Raw genomic sequence first — 25164 nt, 5'->3', positions numbered from 1 at the left:
CATTTAGAAACAAAACATGCCAATTTGAAAAATAAGCCACGGGACTTTTTAGAGCGAGAATTAAGACGACTTTAGAGTAGTAAGACATGCATAAAAGCAACAGATACCATTAATAAGAAGCGGCTAGAAGCATCTTATATGGTGAGCTACTGAGTGGCAAGGACAGGCAAGCCCCATACTATTGTGGAGGATTTAATTATTCCTGCTGCCACGGATATGGCTGGGACAATGCTGGGGGGAAAGGCCCAAAAAATACAGACAATGCCTTCATCAAACAATACTTTTTCACGACACATCAGTGACATGGCAGGAGATGTTTTGAAACAATTACTGCTTTGCATACAAGCCAGTGAATTCTATGCATTACAGCTGGATGAGTCAACAGACTTGGCGGGCCTGGCACAGCTCCTGGTATATGTCTGTTATGTTTATGGGGGGTCAATTAAGACATCCTCTCTGCAAACCACTGGAAACCAGGACAACAGGAGAACATATTTTAAAGTACTGGACAGCTTTGTGACATCAAATGGACTTTGGTGGTCAAGATGTGTTGGTATCTGTACTGATGACGCAAAAGCCATGACAGGGGGACATAGTGGAGTGGTAACGCGCGTGCAAGCAGTTGCTCCCGACGCCACTTGGGTATACTGCAGCATCCACCGAGAGGCTCTTGCTGTCAAAGGAAGGCCTGACAGCTTGAAAGACATTTTGAACACAACAGTGAAAATTGTAAACTTTGTTAAAGCAAGGCCCCTGAACTCTCGTGTATTTTCTGCACTATGCAATGATATGGGCAGCGACCATGTAACGCTTTTACAACATGCAGAAGTGTGCTGGTTATCAAGGGACAAAATATTGACAAAATTTTTTGAATTGAGAGACTAGCTAAAGTTTTCTTTACTGACCATTATTTTCACGTGTCTGACCGCTTGCATGATGCCGAGTTCTCATACGACTGGCCTATCTGGGTGATGTTTTTTCTCGCTTGAATGATCTGACTCTAGGATTACAAGGACTTTCCACAACTATATTCAATGTGTGGGACAAAATTGAGGCGAGGATTAAGAAGTTGGAGCTCTTCTTTGTCTGCATTAACAAGGACAACACACATGTCTTTCCATCATTGTATGATTCTTTGTGTGCAAATGAACTCAAGCTTACAGACAATGCCAAATGTGATATAGCGAAGCACCTGAGTGAGTTGGGTGCGCAATTAAACAGGTACTTTCCCGAAACGGACGACACAAACAACTGGATTCATTATCCCTTTCATGCCCTGCCTCCAGAAAATGTTATTTAATCAGAAGCCACTGCCAGATTTTTGGATTGGGCTGCGCTCAGAGTATCCTGCTTTGGCAAATCACGCTGTTAAGACACTAATGCCCTTTGCAACCACGTACCTATGTGAGAGTGGATTCTCGGCCCTCACTAGCATGAAAACTAAATACGGGCACAGACTGTGTGTGGAAAATGATTTAAGGCTGAGACTCTCTCCAATACAACCTTGCATTGCAGAGTTATGCACATCCTTTCAAGCACACCCTTCTTATTAACCTGTGGTGAGTTATTCACAATTTTCAATGAACAATTTTTTATGTAAGATGGCTAAATAAAGAGCAAAATTATTGATTATTATTATATTATTATTTGTGCCCTGGTCCTATAAGAGCTCTTTGTCACTTCCCACGAATCGGGTTGTGACAAAAACATACTCATTTATATGTTTAATAAATGTATCGTATAGTGTGCGTGTGGCAGGCTTACAATGATGGCAAAAAACAGAGCGCGCTGTGAGGGTGCGCTGACCCTGGTGATAGAGGGGGTACGCAGCTGGAGGTTGAATGTTTGAAGGGGTACGGGACTATAAAAAGTTGGGAACCACTGCTCTAGACCATCATCTCAGCCAATCAGGGCTGTGTATGTAAATATATTCACATTTGTTCCTAATGCTCACATGATCAGACTGGGCAATTCAAGGGCTGTCACGTCCTGACCATAGTAAGTGGTTAATTTCTATGGTAGAGTAGGTCAGGGCGTGACAGGGGGTGTTTGTCTATGTTTTGTATTTCTATGTTCAGTTTCTAGTTTTGTATTTCTATGTTGGTTTTGTTTGGTATGATCTCCAATTAGAGGCAGCTGGTCGTCGTTACCTCTAATTGGAGGTCATATTTAAGTTGATGTTTGTCCCACCTGTTTTTGTGGGTGACTATATTTTGAGTAGTGTGTTTTCTCTCTGCGTCACGGTTTGTTGTTTTTGTTAGTTCAAGTATTTAATGTATTGCATTACGTTTCACGAATAAATAAAGATATGGAACTACAAACACGCTGCATTTTGGTCCGATCCTTCAAACTACCGTGACAAGGGCAAAAGGAGGCTCAGGGAAATAAATGATTAAAAATACATTTTATTTTTGAGTTATTTTCATTAAATAAACACACACAGTGTTTTATTAGACATACAGTGATGATTTAAAAATACAATTACAAATACTGCACTTTCCTTTGGGACATTATTTTGGCATTTGAGCGGTAAACCCACACTTTTGCCAGGTAGTAATATGGTTTTTCTAAACTCTTCGAGCGCAACAAGTTTTTTAATTAAGTTTCCATGGAGACCCATCAAGGCCAGTGCTCTGAATACAGGTGTCATTGGTGTTATCACCCAGTTTTTGGTGCCAATGTGCCCAGAGGTAACTAGAGTTGACTAGTTGACTAGACACAGGAAATCATACTGTACAGATTACTCTTCGGTAATAGTCTAAGCTCTCACATAAGTGCGTGTGTGTGTAGTTTAGGAGATAGAAGGACACAAGATATATAGACACTGAACACTCAAGCACTGAAGGCATCCTGTAGGTTTATGAAAGCAGATTCAAATGCAGTAAGTGTTTTCTGTTGCTAGGGAAACTGACTACACCAATGGTCTGACACACCAATGGTCTGACACATTGTCATGTTATTATAACCTAAACATTGAACTAAAGAGTTTCCGTACAGCTAAGCTATTTTGCAAATTAGAACTGGGTTAAAGAAAAACAGGATGCATGTTTTGGAATATTTTTTATTCTGTACAGGCTTCCTTCTTTTCACTCTGTCATTTAGGTTAGTATTGTGGAGTAACTACAATGTTGTTGATCCATCCTCAGTTTACTCATATCACAACCATTCAATTCTGTAACTGTTTTAAGATCAGCATTGTCCTCATGGTGAAATGTCTAAGAAGTTTCCCTCCTCTCCGGCAACTGATGCAAATTAGGAAGGACGCCTGTATCTTTGTATTGACTGGGTATATTGATACATCATCCAAAGCCCAATTAATAACTTCACCATGCTCAAAGGGATTTTCAGGGTCTGCTTTAACAAAACAAATGTACACATCTACCAATCGGTGTCCTTCTTTGCGAGGCATTGAAAAACCTCCCTGGTGTTTGTGGTTGAAATTCAATACTCGATTGAGGGACCTTACAGATAACTGTATGTGTGGGGAACAGAGATGAGGTAGTTGTTCAAAAATACTGTTAATCCCTATTATTGAACTGGGAATGAGTCCATAAAACGTATTATACGATTTGTTAATTAAGCACAATTTTACTCCTGAACGTATTTAGGCTTGCCATAACAAAAGGGTTGAATAGTTATTGTCTGTAGACAGTTCAGCAAAAAAATTAAATAAACATCTACAAACAAAATTCCACTTTGACATTATGGGGTATTGTGTGTAGATCAGTGACAAAATGTAAATTTGATCAATTTTAAATTCAGGCTGTAAAAACAACATTTGGAAAAGTAAAGGGGTGTTAATACTTTCTGAAGGCACTCTACAGTAAATTCAAATTAAGTTAAACCATGGCACTTACTAATCATTAGTTAAATATTTTTGCGTTGCCTCATCTAAAGTGTGGGCTATTTATACTTTATAATAAATACTTTATAAATGTTTTGACTGACCAGTGTAATTTCTTACAAAAAGATGGACATTCCATTGGTAGACATTCCAGCAGTACCTGATGCTCCTTAAGGTTTTAAAATAGACTAGATTATTTATTTATTTAACTAGGCAAGTCAGTGAAGAACAAATTGTTATTTACAATGACGGCCTAACCCGGCCAAACCCTTAACCGGGACAACGCTGGGCCAATTGTGCGCCACCCTATGGGACTCCCAATCCCGGCTGGTTGTGATACAGCTTGGAATCTAACCAGGGTCTGTAGTGACACCTCTAGCACTGAGATGCAGGGCCTTAGACCGCTGCGGCACTCGGTTTCCCGGGTGATTAGAGCATATCAATGCTAAAACAATAAGCACACAACACAGGATGTTAAAAGAAAAGGTAGGGGTGTGGATCAGAAAACCTGTCACTATCTGGTGTGACCACCATTTGCCTCATGAAACGCGATACATCTCCTTCCCATAGAGTTGATCATGCTGTTGATTGTGTCCTGTGGAATGTCGTCCCACTCCTCTTCAATGGCTGTGCGAAGTTGATGGATATTGGTGGGAACTGGAACATGCTATTGTACACGTCGATCCAGAGCATCCCAAATATGCTCAATGGGTGAGTATGCAGGCCATGGAAGAACTGGAACATTTTCAGCTTCTAGGAATTGTGTACAGATCCTTGCAACATGGGGCCGTGCATTATCATGCTGAAACATGAGGCAATGGCGGCGGATGAATGGCACAACAATGGGCCTCAGGATCTTGTCACAGTATCTCTGTGCATTCAAATTGCCATCGATAAAATGCAATTGTGTTCATTGTCCGTAGCTTATGCCTGCCCATACCATAACCCCACCAGCACCATGGGGCACTCTGTTCACAATGTTGACATCAGCAATCCACTCGCCTACATGACACAATGCACGTGGCCTGGGGTTGTGAGAACAGTTGGATGTACTGCCAAATTCTCTAAAACGGCATTGGAGGCGGCTTATTGCAAAGAATTTTCGATAAAATTCTCTGGCAACAGCTCTGGTGGACATTCCTGCAGTCAGCATGCCAATGGCATGCTCCCTCAAAACTTGAGACATCTGTAGCATTGTGCTGTGTGACAAAACTTTTATTGTCCACAGCACAAGGTGCACCTGTGTAATGATCTTGCTGTTTAATCAGCTTCTTGAAATGCCACACCTGTCAGGTGGATGGATTATTTTGGCAAAGGAGAAATGCTCACTATTAGGGATGTAAATCAATTTGTGCACAACATTTAGGAGAAATAAGCTTTTTGTGCGTATGGAAAATTTCTTGGATATTTTATTTCAGCTCATGAAACATGGGACCAACAATTTACATGTTGCGTTTATATTTTTTGTTCAGTATATAAAGCCAGTACTTTTTAAAAATGCAAAAATATATATTTTTTGTAGACCGGCAAGGTGTCGAAAGTGAGACATACAGTATACAGCTGGTGGGAGTTGTAGTTCACGTGTGTAGTTCTAATGATACTGAGTTAACTATTTCGGCTTCATGCTTCTTCTTGGCTGGCTGTCAAATGCATTGAAAACCGCAAACGTATACATTTTATATGACCCTGTTTTTATGACTTTGACAATGCAAATTTGAAGCCCATTCTTAGCCTTCAAATTGAGACAACAGGAAATACCACTTTCATACCGCATTACAACAGTGTGACTGTTTTGGACATCCTCTGTATTATTTGCTTATTATTTAACCCTTGATATGTTCTACAGGCATTTTTGAGACCTTAAGGAGCATCAAGTACTGCTGGAATGTCTACCAATGGCATGTCCATCTTTTTGTGAGAAATTATACTGGTTGCTCAAAACATTGATGAAGTATATGTAAAGTATAAATAGCCCACTCTTTAGATGTGGCGATGCAAAAATACTAAACTAATGATTAGTAAATGGTTGATAAGGAGCTATATTAAACATCTTATGCATGATATTATTCATTATTATTACACTTTAAACGTTTTTTTAGAAATGTGTGAAAAACTAGGTTACTAACATATACAAATGTGGGCCTAATGATGAAACATTTTAGAATAAACTATTTAATAATCTATTGTAAATGCTTTATTACGTGGATTTATTATAAAGTGCTACCCAGAGTTCAGTAGAGATGAAGATAGGATGGGTGCACAGGCAGTTCAACATCTTGTCACAGCTGCCTAACAGTTCAAATTGCAGTCTAGAACGTGGTGCATCAATGCTGTTAAAATGACACTAGGAGTGAGATATTGGTACATTGGTGTGAACCAAGCTTTACAGTGTTCTGATTTGTTGGTGCTCTTCTGTGGTAGACCAATATATTGAAAGATTGAAAGGCAGCTAGCATTTAGCACAATGAGTCACCATGTGGTAAGGGGTAACTTGTATGGTATTACCTATCTGCTGGGTGTCAGAGAAATTATTAAAGGCCATGCAGGAGGTGAATGCCATACAGAGTGTACAGTGCACAATCAAACAGGAAAGTACTGTCAGGCATACCATAAATAGTTTAAAACTAACTGGACTATGTCTCACAATAATAAGCCACATGTTTTATCTTTTAGAACTACTAATTCATTCTAATCTAACTGTATAAATATTACACTGATTGGAAAGCCAAAACAATGCTTTTTTTGTGCATTGTTGGACTTTCCATTTCAGCCAAGTTTGAGCCCAGCCCAGATAATGATGAAGTTGAGTGGTTGCTGGCAGACTGTCCAAATTTCTATGATGGATGAGCAGACTAAACGTGTTGTTCTCTGTTGTCTGCCCTTTGTTGTCCTGGCAAAGCTCATGTTTTCATCATTGAAATGTACTTCCCCTTCCTATCAGAATCCACAACGGTAGACTATCGACTTCATACAAAAAGCCTCAATTAACAAGGAAATGTCAGGGGAAACTTCCATTTAATGGGAGACGTCCTGTGAAAAGCACCATGCATGAAGTAAATCCACTAATGAAATGGGAGAACTCTTAGTTCCAAAGAAATTGACTTCATATCGCCAAGGGAATCGTCTGATATCTGCTTATCTCGTGGATGATTACTGTCAAAGATAATCTTTCCTAGTACACCAGGTTCGATAATTGTAACTTTATTTCACAAGCCCTCCTAAAACCAACTATGGCAAAACAACATGCATCACTGAGTTCTAATTACTGAAATGCAGCTGGAGCAACAACAAATACATATATTTATCAAAGCCATATTTTGGGCTGTATACAAGCAGATCCGCTTTAGCCAACATCCGCATAGCAATTGTTTTGCGGAGGAGGTGGAACTGTGTTAGAGCTGTCAAATCCACAGCTCCCGGCATTATACCTAAAGTGGACATTGCCACTGGCTGCACGGAGTAGCATTAACAGAAATCCCATGCAGCCTTGTTTAGAAGTTGGAACACTGGAATGTGTGATGTAATCTACACCTCCATTAGGATGATAGAAACCATCATCATTTAGTTTCATGATTTTTCTATTTGAGCGTAATTATTTCTATATAGCCTACATTTTCTTGTTCCAAACTTCGAATGGGAGTGGGGCGGGTGTGGCTTTGTGACAATGATGCAATTTGATGGCTCCAACACACTTCCACCTCTGACACTGCCAAAACATCAGCTATGCGGGTGTCTGCTATCGCCTGTTAACGCTTGATCTGATTGAATCTAGGCCTACATTCATGTTGATGGGTGTAGTGTACAGTACAACATTTTGCGTTTATAAAAAAAATGAAAAGTAAAATTCTTATTGAAACAGCCTGGCAGATCTTGAGTAGGTGCAGTGCTTTTCAACAGCTATCCTTGGTCTGTGTTATTCAATAGCTATCCTTTGTCCCTGACCAATACAAATGTTTTCGGTGGCTGTGATTTACCAGGGTCAGCAGTATTGGTCTACATTCAAAATGATTTTCTTTAAGGAGAACAGTAATAGTTCTTCACTAGACATACTCTACAGTACTGTACATCGCTTACAATACAAAGTCGACTGTGGATATGTTAAATATTTTCAAAATTGAGGTGAAAAAAATACTTATGTTGGTAAAATAACAAGTTAGACTTGACTGACAGTTTTATCTGAACTACTATTTTGAAAATCAGTAAGTAGCATTGCTGGCTACATATTCAACCTCTATACAGACCAAGGGCACTCTCACTGGTACAGTGGCACACCTGACCTTCAGAATTAATTAGCTGCAATCTGGAGATGGAATGCTGGAAAATGCTGAGGGTTCCAGAACCATTGCATTCCTCCACCACTCTTAGACCTTGTTGTTTATGGAGGTAATAATATTGGTCGACCTTTCTGTCTATAAATACCTGTAAGGTGTCTGCTGGGTGATGCAGAGCTGACATGAGCCGGAGCCAGGAGGCTAGTCTCTGTCTGTAATAAGATGCAGTGCAAAGGTCAGCAGTGGCTGTCCAGGGAGCTCCGACAGACGGGGGCCTATTATATCAAGTTCATATGAATATTGAACTCTGTCAACACTGCACACTTGGAGAGATGCAAGATACTTGACAGTAGAGAAAATGTTTGGAAAATAGACTGAATGACATTCAGTGACATTGAGACCAGGGCTATGTGGGTGTTGGCGGTGTTGGGAGGGTGATGGACTCCTGTGGACTATCAGTTTGGTGTCTCCATGTGTGTATGATCTTTGTCATGTTTACATTAAATCCCACACATGTTTTAATTCCAATTCTGAGTAAGCCACAACACCAAAACAAGAGAACTTTAGCTGCTAAACTTTCTAGAAATCAAATACATTTAGCTACCAATGAGTTGGACTGGTGATGACTTGCAATAATGCAATGCTCAGAAATAATAAATATATTACTCTTTTAACTTTGTCTTGCATCATGTCTTCAAGACTCTTCACTTCCAACAGACTGTGTCATATTCATAATTGACACTCATAACATGTAATATTAGGATTCAATAGACTGCCCTGTGACAGCAGCTTCAGCTTCCAAAGTGACAACCTTACATGCTTAAACATACTATAGTCTGCTATAGCTGACATTGATACCTCATACAGAAAAACATGAAAATATAATGCAAAGTAAAGAAGTGATGTATGGGCAATTAAGTCTCCCTTGTCTATTGTACAAACTGTGTGATACGTTTCTGTTAAGGCATTTACTGCATGGAGCTTATTCCATTTCAATCTCCAGGGTACATAGCAGCCTGGCCTCAAAGACTAGACGTAACAACGTAAAAATAAATTGGTGACACTCAAATAGTATGAGATGTAATGTTTGGTATGATTATTAAGACAGAAGGTTAAAATTAAACCAAAAACAAAAGGAGGGATGTTGGTCGGGGAGGGTGGTTTGGAGTATAATATAATTGTGTATAATGATTGTGTCTAGCAATCCAAAGGTCGCGTGTTCTAATCACATCACAGACAACTTTAGCATTTTAGCTAATTAGCAACTTTGCAACTACAATTTTTATTAGCATGTTAACTAGCCTTCCCCTAACCCCATAACCCTAACTTCTGACCCTAACCTTAACCTTAAACCTTACCTTAACCCCACAGAGTGTCACGGCCCTGCCAGCCTATTTAATACTGACTGGGACTATAAGTCAATCAGGGCTATGTATGTAAATATCTTCACATTTGTTTCCTAACATCCACACGATCAGGGGATCAAAGTAGGCTTGGGAAATAAATGGTTAAAAGAGGCTCAGGGAAATAAATGATATAAAATACATTTTGGAGTTATTTTCATTAAATAAACAAACATAAGGATTTATTAGGAATACAGTGATGAAAAAATATATATATATTACTAAGACTGCACGGGGGCTTTAATTTGAGCCAGTTTGCTAGAGCAGGAAAACAATCCTGCAACAACAAGAAATGTGAATTATTATGTGGATTATAATTTACGGACATTTTTGTAGAGGTTGATACATTTTTTGTAAGGGAAAATCAAACCTAAAATGTAAAAGTTTAATTCCAAAATGCAATATAACAATTTTTTTTACATTTTGGTAAATTACCTTTTATTGTTTAAAGAAATTATGAGAGAAATTGGTGTGGTTTTTCTCACCATATAATCATGGCATGGGGTTGTTCAATGAGAGACATGTATTTGTTTAAAATCGATCACTAGATAGACAAATAATCCTGTTTTTTTTGCTAAATGCTATATATCCGCCTTACTCTCAGAGAAATTAGTAGTACTGCTTGGTTTTACACAGTCAATTGTTACAAATAACTACATTTTTTATAAAGAACTGTACAAATTATATCTTTGTTAAATCAATATTAACATTTTTTTAAACAAATAATTCAATACAGTAGTATGAGATCTGTATGTAAAAGATGTACATTTGACATTTTAGTAATTTAGCAGATACTCTTATCCAGAGTGACTTACAGTACAGTAGTGCATTCATATTAAGATAGCGAGGTGAGACAACCACATATGACAGTCAAATATACAGGATATGAATATTCCATTCCAGCTAAACAATGGACACATGGCGTTTTGCAAAAAATAATAATTTTCAAACAGCGCTAAATTCTGTGAATAAAAGAATCTGAGAACAGAAATATTTTACACACACGAAAGTACCCATAAGCAATAATTTCTGATGAAAAACGTGAACAATTGGTGAATATGGTGTTTTGGAAATACATTTCAAAGTAAAAATAATGAACGTCAGAAGCCTTTTAAACCTCGAATACACTTCAAGTTTAAAATGTCCTGCATTGCAGGAAAGTTTTCCTGCAACAGGGTGATCAAATTAAGAGCCTACAAATGTACATGTACAGTATGTGGTCCAGAGAACCAGATGAAGACTTTATTTTCAATGTTCTTTCAAACCTGTTGGGGATACCCCTTCCCGTTCGGATCCCGTTAACGGGATTGCTTGACAAGATACAATGCGCGAAATTCAAAACAGAATAAATCGAATAATTTAAATTTCTCAAACAATCAACTATCTTACACCCTTTGAAAGATAAACATCTCCTTAATCTAACCATGTTGTCCGATTTCAAAAAGGCTTTACGGCGAAAGCATAAAGTTAGATTATGTTAGGACGGTACATTGACAAAACATTACACACAGCTATTTTCAATGCAAAGACAGGCGTCACCAAAAGCAGAAAACCAGCTAAAATGATGCACTAACCTTTGACAATCTTCATCAGATGACACTCCTAGGACATTATGTTAGACAATACATGCATTTTTTGTTCTATCAAGTTCATATTTATATCTAAAAACAGCATTTTACAGTGGCGGTGAAATTCAGAAAATATTTTCCCTCAAATGCTGCCGGTGAATTAGCGTTACAATTTACAAAATTACTATTCAAAAACATTGGTAAATTATAATATTGTCATTCAAAGAATTATAGATTAACATCTCGTGAATGTAACCGCATTGCCAGATTTCAATATAACTTTACTGGGAAATATCACTTTACAATAAACGAGGTGCTATGTTCAGAAAAATAGGCTAGGCGATACAGGTTAGCGCCATCTTGGAACCATCTAAAATCAAATATACTATTGTAAATATTCACTTACCTTTGATTATCTTCATCAGAAGGCACTTCCAGGAATCCCAGGTCCACAACAAATGTAGTTTTGTTCGAAAAAGTTAATAATTTCTGTCCCAATAGCTCCTTCTTGTTAGCGCGTTCTGTAGGCTACTGAAAATGTACCGAAGCGTGCGGGACTTGTCGCCACGAAAGAGCAAAAAATATATATTTAAGTTTGTTCAAACATGTCAAACGTTATATAGCATAAGTCTTTAGGGCCTTTTTCAATCAGAACTTCAATAATATTCAAGGTGGACGATTGCATTGTCTTATAAAACGTTTCGGAAAGAAAGGGTCCGCACACGCATGCGCGTCATAGTAGACATGGCCATCTGCCTGTGGCCTAGTTTACAGCCTTCTCGTTTGGCCAGTTTTTACAGGAGAACACTCAAACCACTTTGTAAAGACTGTTGACATCTAGTGGAAGCCTTGGGAAGTGAAAAATGAATCCTAACTCACTGTGTGTTTCAATGGCAAAGGCTTGAAGTGATTCCACACATCAGATTTCCACTTCCTGTTAGGATTTGTCTAAGAGTTTTGACTGCCATATGAGTTCTGTTATACTCACAGACACCATTCAAACAGTTTTAGAAACTTTAGAGTGTTTTCTATCCAAATATACTAATTATATGCATATTCCCTTTTCTGGGCAAGAGTAGTAAACAGTTTAAATCGGGTAAGTTTTTTATCCGGCCGTGCAAATACTGCCCCCTATCCCCAACAGGTTTTAAACAATAAAAGCTAACAATAAAAGCTAGATTGAATACAAGGTGGATAGAATATTATATATATATTGCACCTTTATTTAACTTGGCAAGTCAGTGAAGAACACATTTTTATTTACAATGACGGCCTACACCGGCCAAACCCAGACGACGCTGGGCCAATTGTGCGCCACCCAATGGGACTCCCAATCACAGGCAGTTCTGATACAGCCTGGAATCGAACCAGGGTGTCTGTAGTGGCACCTCAAGCACTGAGATGCAGTGACTTAGATGGCTGCGCCACTCAGGAGCCCCAATAGAACCACTGGAAACAAAGGCCTCCCCAAGGGAAGACACATGCCAGATCTGTTTGTTTACAATAATAGATTATGAGGTCATAGTGCTAATGCTGTGTGTCAATTTGAGTCATATAATTTGAGTGCCATTATATTGGAGAAGAGTTGTCTGTAAGGTATTGATCCGACATGAGCCTGCAGCTTCATACCTCAACGTCCTAATACAGATAGAGCCTCTGCTAAAGATCAATCAATAGGAGGCCATAGGATGATCTCCAAACACTTTAGCAGATTATTGGTGAGGTAAAGACCTGATGTGATTTGATGTTATCACAGGGGAGGAGGCGAGGTACACAATCAGATTGCCCACTCAGTATTAAGTGCACATACAGTACTTAATCCAGTACCCTTTATCCAGTATCCCTGCACATTGCAAATATGGCATTGGAGTTGACCCTGTATATACGTAGCTTCTTACTTTCTAGTGCCTTTTTTTGTATTTCTTGTTTTTGTTGTACCTTGTGTTATTTGTAGTACTACATTGATATTGATTACTGCATTGTTGGGTTTAGAACTTGTAAGAAAGGCATTTCATTGTACTTGAAACTTGAAACATACTGTACCCTGTACGTATACTACAGGATGTTATTATTACTATTAGTCATCTCTATGACAAATTCAATAAAGATGTTGTGGAATCAACAATATGTTGGAGTGGCATGTTGTACGAAACTAGATACGGTGCAACCTATTTAAATCTTAATACTTTTTAGTCTGAATGGATATGAAGGGTTTGAGAGCTCTGTTTTTACATCTTTCAATTGAGATCTTCTAAGGGTCTGAAACTTAAAACCTTCCCTCTGGTTTTCCTTTAATTTCTCTGGACCGCATGGCATTCTTCTATCTACCTGCCGGTGGAGGGGTGGACCAGGGAGATATAGTAGAGAACCAAGTTGTGTGAGATGTTCACTTTGTTGAATGAAAAGATTTTGCTCGTTGCATATCAACTCCTTAAACAAGCCACTCAAAGAGAAAACATATCGGTCACACTTTATTTGGATAGTCCATCTGTAGATGCTCTATCGATGGTCACACCATCAACAAACTATCTGTTGATAAGCAGCTGCTTGCTAAGGTTACGGTTACGGATAGAATAAGAGTTAAGTTTAGGGTTAGGGCTAGGTTAAAGGTTAAGTTTAGGGTTAGAATAAGGGTTAAGGTTAGGGTTAAGGTTAATAGATACTGTAGTTAGTTGAAATGTTACTGATAGTCTGTAGAGCATATACAGATAGACTATCCAAATGAAGTGTTACCGACAGATCAGCAAACATGTCACATTGTCCATGGAACTCGAGTTGAAAATCAATTGAAAAAAACAAATAATAATAATACGTAAGACCTATCATATTTTTGTTGCAATAAAGAATATTATAATAGATAGATCAAATTCAAAGCCATGTAATCGGACTAGCATCTTGTACTAGGCACGACTGCCAATGTTAATAATTCTGTACCGCATGTGTTATGCCAGGTACTCTTACGGGACACTTGATTAAGTGTCTGGATGTACCTTGTAGAGCTATGCAACCAGACTGATATGTCAGGGGAGAGAGAATGTCAGGCTATCTTTGACTTTAATGGATTCACCATGTCAGTTTGTTGGATGATTTTCCCCTAACATCAATATCGGAATCCTCTCCGAGGGTATTCATGTCTTTTCAGTGAGAGTGAGTGAGAGTGAGTGAGAGTGAGTGAGTGAGTGGGTGAGTGAGTGAGTGAGTGAGTGAGTGAGTGGGTGGGTGGGTGGGTGGGTGTGAGAGCGAGAGAGTGAGAGAATCTCCAGATGGATCAGAGTGTCTGTCTGGACAAACTGCTCTGTGGCCAGTCTCTTTCAGCCAACCTTCAGGTCCCTGGACACATTATGTCACTATGTATGCCATTAAAAAGATATGGGGAGGAAAAAGAGATGGAATAGCAGTGAACTATTGCTATTATGTTTCCTAGCTGTGCTTTCTATAAATCTATCTCATGTGATATTTATGTTTTTCAATCTCTATTACCGTATTGCAGAAACTATGTTCATTTAATGTTCACTAGTATTTTCTTATTCCAACCTCTACAACATTTCCAACCTCTTTTTAGCTTTTAGTTTAGTTAGGTAACTCCTCTGCTTCCCTGAGGTATCTTTGAAATGTATTGATTGCATGTCCAGGATTGTATTTATCAGGCTATGCTCTAAGTTGTGTCCAGCTCATTTGGAACTGTCTGAAAGGTGTGCTATTCCTCCCTCTCTTCCCCCTCCTCCATACTCTACTTCCCCTGTCACAAGCCTCTGGTCTGAGTGATTATGTATCTCCTCACACTACTACATTCATTCCCAAACTATCAGTTTCACCCATTTCTCTCCTGTTCCTCTCCACTCTCCAGCATTTTTTCAGAATGGGTAAACCATCCACCTGTGCAGACACCAAGTGATTTTCACTTTCTCTCACTTTATCTCGGACTGTTGATGGAATGAACCAACCAAAAACATCCTCAAGCATTTACAGCAGATCGATCAAAGGCTTGGAGCTTACGTTACTTCTTATCTCCTCTTTTTCACAGCTGCCCATGAAGGTGCTTCTTTCTTCCCTCACCCCTACTTGTGGGTTAGCTGCTGACACATGTATCATTCCCAAATCCAAATATTTTGGTTATCTGTATTTCATATTTGAAAATAAGTTGAGTCACAAACGAAGGGTGCCCTGTGAATGTGAATATGAACTAATCTGCCTTTGAACAATGAACTTTACATCCCCATCAAAGCCTGTGTGATTAGCAGGAACCAAGCCAATTAAACCGTTCCAACCCATTCAAATGACCTGCCTTTGTAGTACTGACTGCTCATGTCAGGTGGGGGAAACATGACTGCATACAGTAGACAGGGATACAGAAAATGGTGTTTCCCCCTATAATCTCATTCAACTTTCCTGGACATGATTCACCTATGGGAGCGGCATTGACTCTTCTTCCACTGAGTTCATGGCCACGTCAGAGATGATGCAGTCTAGCTTAATGTGCTTTGTCCCCCCCCCCCCGGAGACATAAGAGGTCCCCCTCTTATTAGCTGTGGAGAACCCATTAGTGCTTTGATGAGTGAAATATCAGGCCTGTGTAGAAAGTACTTCATTTTGATCCTGTGTCAGAGCAATATTTTCACTTTATGTTGCTACTGCGTGAAAATCATAACTGTTAAAACCCCTCTCTAAAACCCTCTCTCTCGCTAGGACATAAAGACAAACTTTGTGTGACTTTTACTTCTGAGGTTGGCTACCATCCCCCACGTCAGTCGGACCCTATTCTTCAGTGGCATAGGGCACGCCATACCTATGTGTTAGAGACCAGGTTGCCAGGGAACAGAGGCAGCTGTCCTGGTCGGATCAGCCCTACTTCTCGGCCAGAGCGTCCAGTGTGCGCTCTGAACGCACCAAGAGTGAAACGGACAATTTGACAAGCTCTGAGTTTATGAATGCCCAGGACGCACTCTGGCACTCCAGATTGAATTTACGAATACATCCGTAGTATAAACCAGCTTTTAATCTTGAAAACCACGCCCATCCTTAAAGAGATGGGCTAAGGCTTAAGATGGTGTGAACGATGCTGAATGGATGTAGACAAAGAAGAGCTCTCCAGTAGGTTACCAAAAGTTTCAAGAGCCATTTTCTCAAAGGTGAGGTTACAAGTTTATCAACTTTCAAAGCAGAATTGCTTTTCCATTGTTCCTCAACTGTAGTGTATTGTATACAATTTTCCAACTCTGAGTCTTTACTTTAATCCAATGTAAAAAACACAATTAAAAATGTTGCTACATAAGACCAAATTGAGCCGGTCAGTCACATATGCTTTGCTAGCACACCATTACTACTATGTAGCACACCAGCATACTAGCATAGCCATTTCTTAGCTTCTACCATCGTGTACTATATTAGCTTACTTATGTTCACTGGCCATGTATAGCGTATGTGCCATTTCTTGCCACTGTTGTATACATTTCTAATGTTCATATTAAATACAAAACTGTTTTTATACAGTTATTGGCCTGCTATTACGGCTGTGTAATGCATACTTTTTCTCTATCTCTATTAACTACAGAAAACCATTATATGCAATTCATTACTATCAGTCCTCTTCCTATTGCTGTGTGTCTGTCTGTCTGTTCAGTGTGGCAAAAAAGCGTGAATTGTATCCTTGTCTTCTGCAAGTCGTTTTCAGTCCTCTTACTGGGACTCTGGGACAGTTGCACTTATAATCGAAACCAGCACCTCTATCAGAGACCACCACATGGTGGCGCTCTTTTTCATGTAACCAAGTACCTTTCCAGTGATATGCAATCAATCTCAGCAAAAATGAGAATTTGTAGCTTTATTTGAAAAATATATAAAGTGTATATAAAGTGTAATATTGGGATGCAAACTCAAAATTGAATACATTTCAACTCTATATCTGACAAGGTACAGGTGTGTTCTTTTTTTTTAAGCTCATAACCTTGCTTCAAAGTAGATTTGTTTAAGAATGACCCTGATTTAGCAAACTGCAATGAAAGGTTTTAAGGGTTTGATTTGACACTCTGACAGATTTTATGATCCGCATTTACAGCATTCAACAAATATCCATGACATTCCTCTCTTACTAAGTTCAATTGATTGTATTATTTACTTTCCAATCTCCTCTAGCCTCATCTAAACCACTGTGTTTTACTCAGGCAAACAGGAACCTGTTCCCTTGATTTTCTTCCATTATGTAGATTTTTTAAATGAGTAATCCTGTCTGTATTGTTTTTTGACTGTGTTGTTAGCTGACAGAATGCCTGTCACCATTTAACTCCAGGTGTAAACACTGACTCATACTCTGCTGTGTTTTTCAGCTCCTCACACTACCAGTGTCCAAAAATCGAGAACAATACTTCACATTATACTTGACATTTTTTCATCCCAGTACAGAGAACAAAGGGTAACCCTCAAACTCAACTCTGGACCTCGAAGCCAGTTCCACTGCATTTTTTCATTGTTCCTCTCTAATCAGGGACTGATTTAGAAATGGGAAACCAGGTGGGTGCAATTAATAATCAGGTAAAACATAAAAACCTTAGGCTCCGGACTTCGTAGGATAATAGTTGAAAACCCCTGGTATATAACATACAGCAGAAGTTCAGGGGTTCCCAAACCGTATTGGGCATGACATTAGAACCTGCTGCCTCCTTATGTCCATTTTGACTTCATGTAGATTGGTGCTTTCCAATGGGCTATTGGTGTGATGGGGCTGAGTGGTCAAGCAGTGTGGTGGGTGTTGTCCATGGTGCTGAGTGGTAAATCAGAGTGGTGTGTGTTGTCCATGGTGCTTAATTGGCTAGCGGTGTGGTGGCTGTTCTCTACTCCAGTGGTTCTCAAACTTTTCGCCGGGGACCCTTGTGCACCTGGAAAGTATTCAGACCACTTGACTTTTTCCACATTTTCTTACATTACAGACTTATTCTAGAATGGATTAAATACATCAATCAACATACAATAAATACCCCACAGTGAAAACAGATTTTTGGACATTTTTGCAAATGTATTAAAAATAAAAAAATAAAATACCTTATTTACATAAGTATTCAGACCCTTTGCTATGACTCGAAATTGAGCTCAGGTGCATCCTGTTTCCATCGATCATCCTTGAGATATTTCTGCAACTTGATTAGGGTCCAACTGTGGTAAATTCAATTGATTGGACATGATTTGGAAAGGCACATATCTGTCTATATAAGGTCCCACAGTTCCCAGTGCCTGTCAGAGCAAAAACCAAGCCATGAGGTCGAAGGAATTGTCCGTGGAGCTCCGAGACAGTATTTGTCGAGGCTCAGATCTGGGGAAGGGTACAAAAGAATTCTGCAGCATAGAAGGTCCCCAAAAACACATTAACCTCCATCTTTTTCTTTTTTTTATTTAACCTTTATTTAACTAGGCAAGTCAGTTAAGAGCACATTATTATTTACAACAACGGCCTACACCAGCGAAACCCAGACAACGCCCTATGGGACTCCCAATCACAGCCAATTGTAATACAGCCTGGATTTGAACCAGGGTGTCTGTAGTGACGCCTCAAGTACTGAGATCCAGTGCCTTAGACTGCTGCGCCACTCAGGAGCCCATTCTTAAAATGGAAGAAGTTTGGAAGCACCAAGACTCTTCCTGGAGCTGGCCACCCGGCCAAACTGAGCAATTGGGGGAGATGGGTCTTGGTCAGGGAGGTGACCAAGAACCAGATGGTCACTCTGACAGAGCTCTGGAGTTCCTCTGTGGAGATGGGAGAACCTTCCAGAAGGACAATCATCTCTGCAGCACTCCACCAATCAGGCCTTTACGGTAGAGTGGCCAGACGGAAGCCACTCCTCAGTAAAAGGCGCATGACAGTCCGCTTGGAGTTTGCCAAAAGGCACCTAAAGGACTCTCAGACCATGAGAAACAAGATTCTCTGGTCTGATGGAACCAAGATTGAACTCTTTGGCCTGAATGCCAAGTGTCACGTCTGGAGGAAACCTGGCATCATCCCTATGGTGAAGCATGGTGGTGGCAGCATCATGCTGTGGGCATGTTTTTCAGCAGCAGGAACTGTGAGACTAGTCAGGATCGAGGGAAAGATGAACAGAGCAAAGCACAGAAAGTTCCTTGATGAAAACCTGCTCCAGAGCACTTAGGACCTCAGACTGGGGCGAAGTTTCACCTTCCAACAGGACAACGACCCTAAGCACACAGCCAAGACAATGCATGAGTGGCTTCAGGACCAGTCTCTGAATGTCCTTGAGTGGCCCAGCCAGAGCCCGGACAAACATCTCTGGAGAGACCTGAAAATAGCTGTGCAGTGACGTTCCCCATCCAACCTGACAAAGCTTGAGAGGATCTGCAGAGAAGAATGAAAGAATCTCCAGAAATACAGGCGTGCCAAGCTTGTAGCATGATACCCAAGAAAACTTGAGGATGTAATCGCTGCCAAAGGTGCTTCAACAAAGTACTGAGTAAAGGGTCTGAATACTTATATAAATGTGATATTACATTTTTTTATTTGTAAAATATTTGCAACAATTTCTAAAAAACAGTTTTTTGCTTTGTCATTATAGGGTATTGTGTGTAAATTGTTGAGGGAAAAAATATATTTAATCAATTTTAGAATAAGGCTGTAATGTAACAAAATGTGAAAAACATCAAGGGGTCTGAATACTTTCCGAATACACTGTATTTGATCTGTTCCAGAACTAGCACACCTGATTCACCAAGTCCTTGAATATGTGAATCAGGTGAGTTTTTCAGAGCAACAATAAAATTGTAAAATGTCTTGGGTTCCCCGATGAGAGGTTTGAGAACCACTGGTCTACTCAGCGCCATCTACTGTACTGAACTGTCTTGTAATGGTGGTGCTGTCTGTGGTGATGAACGGGCTGGTGATGTGATGGTGGGTGTTGTCTGTGGCGTTGAACTGGCTAGTAGCACGGTGGTGGGTGCTGTCTGTGGTGCTGCAGCCCTCTGCAGTGCCACAATATACAAATGGGAGACTTATGTATAGGTTATTAATGTTTAACTGTATAGGTTATTAAAGTGTAAAATCCCATTAACTCAATGGATTATTTCATGCCACCCCACCCAGTAATAGATTAAGTCCATTCTCATGGTTATTACTGGCTCAAAGGTATATTCAGAGGCAACACACCCAGGAAAATACACAAGTCATAAAAAGCAGCTATGTTCAAAACATCTTTGTCATACATTTTATATTCCCTCCAAGGAGTTAGGCTTCAATAAATTAGTATTTCTCTTTCTTTTAAAACTGTGAAAGCTGGTACTTTCAATTCAAAATCAATTAGTAATGCTATTCATTAAGGCAAAAGTCACTCAACACAGTCAATTAGTGATATTCCTGGGCCGTATTCCTGGGCCTGATTACAGTAGAATATATTAGCATTGAAAGCTGAGGCTTCATGGTTCTACACAATTAGATTAAACTAAATTCTGAAAATGACATTCATGTTATTTTGAGGCAAATAACCGCAATCAGTAATATTGGATGTTTCTTTGTGCCAAATTAAATTGCTATTTAAAAAAAAAAATGTGTCTGAACCAGGTAGAAAATGCCTGATAAAGCAGAGCACAAAACAATATGCTTCCATTGTAGATGAATTCTCAATATGTATTGCTGTGCTGTTGTGAATCTTATTGTTTTGATCACTGCTTTGTTACATCCAATAAACAGATACTTCCTAATACAGATGAAACTTATATACTTTCATGTTGCCTCTGAATAGTCTCCCCATTATGTTCTGCATTCTTGTTTGTTAACACTTAATATGGACACTTAGCCACTGCTGTCAGAAAACAACAGTGCTTTTTAGCTTGGGATGTAACAGAAGTTCAGTCCAACTTTTTCAATTAATAAAAACTTTCCTTGAGCGGAGTTTGGCCTTTCTTAGCCTGATTAGTCCCAGACAGCAGTAGGAACAATCTGCTGCCCAAACCGGGGGGAAAAGTATGAAAATGTATGCACTCACTACTGTAAGTCACTCTGCTAAATGACTAAAATGTAAAAATGTAAACACAGGAGACAATCAGGACAATGTCTCCAGTTACCATTTGTTCCCACTATTAATATGTTGCTTTGTTTCTGTGTTGCATACTGTACCATTTTTGGCTTAGTAAACTTTAAATTATTGTCAAACTTTTTGGTACTCTCCTAAAGTCAGTAACTTACGGGTAAGTAGTGTTTAACCCTACATTGATTGACATTATTGTGCATCAGATAATGACCTTTAATCAGATAATGACCTTTAATCAGATAATGACCTTTCATCAGATAATGACCTTTAATAACTAATTAGTGACCTGTTTTCAGGTGACAGTCAAATATGAAAAGGCCACTCTTTACATTATAAGGGGCTTAAAAGAAGAGCTGACATTTTAAGACACATCCAAGATGGAGTAAGAACAAAACAGATGTTGGTGATATACGTGAATTTGAATGAGCTAGGTGTCAGGAAGAGAGAAGAAAATACATGTCATTGGAGAGATGTGTATCTCCGAGATACAAAGAGGCTTTTGAAGAATGCATTGATCTGGATTCATCAACATAAAGCTACCCTCATCCTGATCTCTGGTGGCATGAACAAACACACTCTAAAGTTTTTACCTCCCTCCAGCCAGCACCAGAAATGTCAATGTCAGCAAAGATAATGTAATGGCAAAACTGCTTTGAAATATTTTGTTGTGCATGGTACCTTTAATTACGGAGTGAGGGTTAAAAATGTGCTTGTCTGTGACAGGATGCCGTGCACAATATTGAAAGGGGGATGATTCAAGCACACATGAAAGGACTTAGGGTTGTCAACGGGATTTCAGCCACTTGAGTGCTAAATTATAATACAGAAAGATGACAGGGAATTCTAGCTGCCAACCTCAATTATGAAAGATGGTCTTTTATCTCTTTCCTCACTAATTACGACCAATCCTTTACTTCAGATCCCTGCTTTTAGGCCTGTGGATACATGGTTTGCCAGCCTGGTCTTATAGACTAGACGTAACATAGTAAATGTAAATCCGGGACACTCAAATTAGTAAGATACACTATATATACAAAAGTATGTGGACTTCTTCAAAATTAGTACATTTGGCTATTTCATCCACACCCATTACTGACAGGTGTATAAAATTGAGCACACAGCCATGCAACTCAATAGACAAACATTGGCAGTAGAATGGCCCGTACTGAAGAACTCAGTGACTTCCAACTTGGCAAAGTCATAGGATGCCACCTGTCCAACAAGTCAGTTTGTAAAATTTCTGCCCTGCCAGAGCTGCCCCGGTCAACTGTAAGTGCTGATATTCTGAAATGGAAACATCTAGGAGCTCAATCGCGAAGTGGTAGGCCACACAAGCTCACAGAACGGGACCGCAGAGTGCTGAAGCACGTAACGTGTAAACATAGTCTGTCCTCGGTTGCAACACTCACTACCGAGTTCCAAACTGCCTCTGGAAGCAAAGTCAGCACAAGAACTGTTCGTTGGGAACTTCATGAAATGGGTTTCCATGGCCGAGCAGCTGCATACAAGTCTAAGATCACCATACACAACACCAAGTGTCGGCTGGAGTGGTGTAAAGCTTGCCATCATATGACTCTGGAGCAGTGGAAACGTGTTCTCTGGAGTGATGAATTACGATTCTCCATCTGGCAGTCCAACGGACAAATCTGGGTTTAGCGGCTGCCAGGAGAACGCTACCTGCCCGCATGCATATTAACAACTGTAAAGTTTGGTGGAGGAGGAATAATGGTAAGGGCTGTTTTTCATGGTTCGGGCTAGGCCCCTTAGTTCCAGTGAAGGGAAATCTTAATGCTACAGCATCCAATGACATTCAAGATGATTCCCTGCGTCCAACTTTGTGGCAACAGTTTGCAGAAAGCCCTTTCCTGTTTCAGCATGACAATGCCCACAAAGCAAAGTCCATACAGAAATGGTTTGTCGAGATTGGTGTGGAAGAACTTGACTGGCCTGCACAGAGCCCTGACCTCAACCCCATCAAACACCTTTAGGATGAATTGGAACGCCTAATCGCCCAACATCAGTGCCCGACCTCACAAATGCTCTTGTGGCTGAATGGAAATCCCCTCAGCAATGTTTCAACATCTACTAGAAAGCCTTCCCAGAAGAGTGGAGGCTGTTATAGCAGCAAAGGGTGGACCAACTCCATATTAATGCCCATGATTTTGGAATGAGATGTTTGAGGTGCAGGTGTCCACATACTTTTGGTCATGTAGTGTATGTTACATTTGGTGTGGTTACATACAACAGGTTACTTAAGGCAAAAAGGAAAGTAGGGGTGGTCGGTCGGGGTGGATGGGTAGACGTCCAGCAACCCGAAGGTTGCATATTCGAATCTCATCACGGACAACTTTAGCATTAGCAACCTTGTTTGCTAACCCTTACTCTAATCCTAGCCTTATCCCTTTAACCTACAATGCCTTCAAAAATAATTCACACCCCTTGACTTTTTTCACATTTTGTTGTATTATCATCAGACTTTCACGCCTCAACCGGATCGCCAGGCTCCCACACCTCTGCCGGTTCGTCGGGCTTCTACGCCCCCAGCCGGCTTATCCAGTGCCCAGGCCCATCAGGCTTGCCCAGGTGGGACGCCGGGTGGCGCCCTAGAGGGGGGGGGGGTACTTTCACACCTGCTCCCGCTCTCCCTCTCTGGCGCTCGAGGGCGCCGGACTGTCTTATCATTACGCACACCTGTCCCCTTCATTACGTGCACCGGTTGAGCCGTGAAAACCTGATAAAATTTTTAGAAAAAGCTGTTGCGCAGCAACTCACTGCCTTCCTGAAGACAAACAATGTACACGAAACGCTTCAGTCTGGTTTTAGACCCCATCATAGCACTGAGACTGCACTTGTGAAGGTGGTAAATTACCTTTTAATGACGTCAGACCGAGGTTCTGCGTCTGTCCTCGTGCTCCTAGATCTTAGTGCTGCTTTTGATACCATCGATCACCACATTCTTTTGGAGAGATTGGAAACCCAAATTGGTCTACATGGACAAGTTCTGGCCTGGTTTAGGTCAGAAAGATATGTTTGTCTCTGTGAATGGTTTGTCCTCTGACAAATCAACTGTACATTTCGGTGTTCCTCAAGGTTCCGTTTTAGGACCACTATTGTTTTCACTATATATTTTACCTCTTGGGGATGTAATTCGAAAACATAATGTTAAATTTCACTGCTATGCGGATGACACACAGCTGTACATTTCAATGAAACATGGTAAAGCCCCAAAATTGCCGTCGCTAGAAGCCTGTGTCTCAGACATAAGGAAGTGGATGGCTGCAAACTTTCTACTCTTAAACTCGGACAAAACAGAGATGCTTGTTCTAGGTCCCAAGAAACAAAGAGATCTTCTGTTGAATCTGACAATTAATCTGGATGGTTGTACAGTCGTCTCAAATAAAACTGTGAAGGACCTCAGCGTTACTCTGGACCCTGATCTCTCTTTTGAAGAACATATCAAGACTGTTTCAAGGACAGCTTTTTTCCATCTACATAACATTGCAAAAATCAGAAACTTTCTGTCCAACAATGACGCAGAAAAATTAATCCATGCCTTTGTTACTTCTAGGTTGGACGACTGCAATGCTCTACTTTCCGGCTACCCGGATAAAGCACTAAATAAACTTCAGTTAGTGCTAAATACGGCTGCTAGAATCCTGACTAGAACCCAAAAAATGTATCATATTACTCCAGTGCTAGCCTCCCTACACTGGCTTCCTGTTAAGGCAAGGGCTGATTTCAAGGTTTAACTGCTAACCTACAAAGCATTACATGGGCTTGCTCCTACCTATCTTTCCGATTTGGTCCTGCCGTTCATACCTTTCACGTACGCTGCGGTCACAAGACGCGGGCCTCCTAATTGTTCCTAGAATTTCGAAGCAAACAGCTGGAGGCAGGGCTTTCTCCTATAGAGCTCCATTTTTATGGAATAGTCTGCCTACCCATGTGAGAGACGCAGACTCAGTCTCAACCTTTAAGTCTTTACTGAAGACATATCTCTTCAGTAGGTCCTATGATTAAGTGTAGTCTGGCCCAGGGGTGTGAAGGTGAACGGAA

The sequence above is a fragment of the Salmo trutta genome, chromosome 15 (genome assembly GCF_901001165.1).
Source record: "Salmo trutta chromosome 15, fSalTru1.1, whole genome shotgun sequence".
Taxonomy (NCBI): domain Eukaryota; kingdom Metazoa; phylum Chordata; class Actinopteri; order Salmoniformes; family Salmonidae; genus Salmo; species Salmo trutta.
This window is presented reverse-complemented; position numbering follows the sequence as displayed.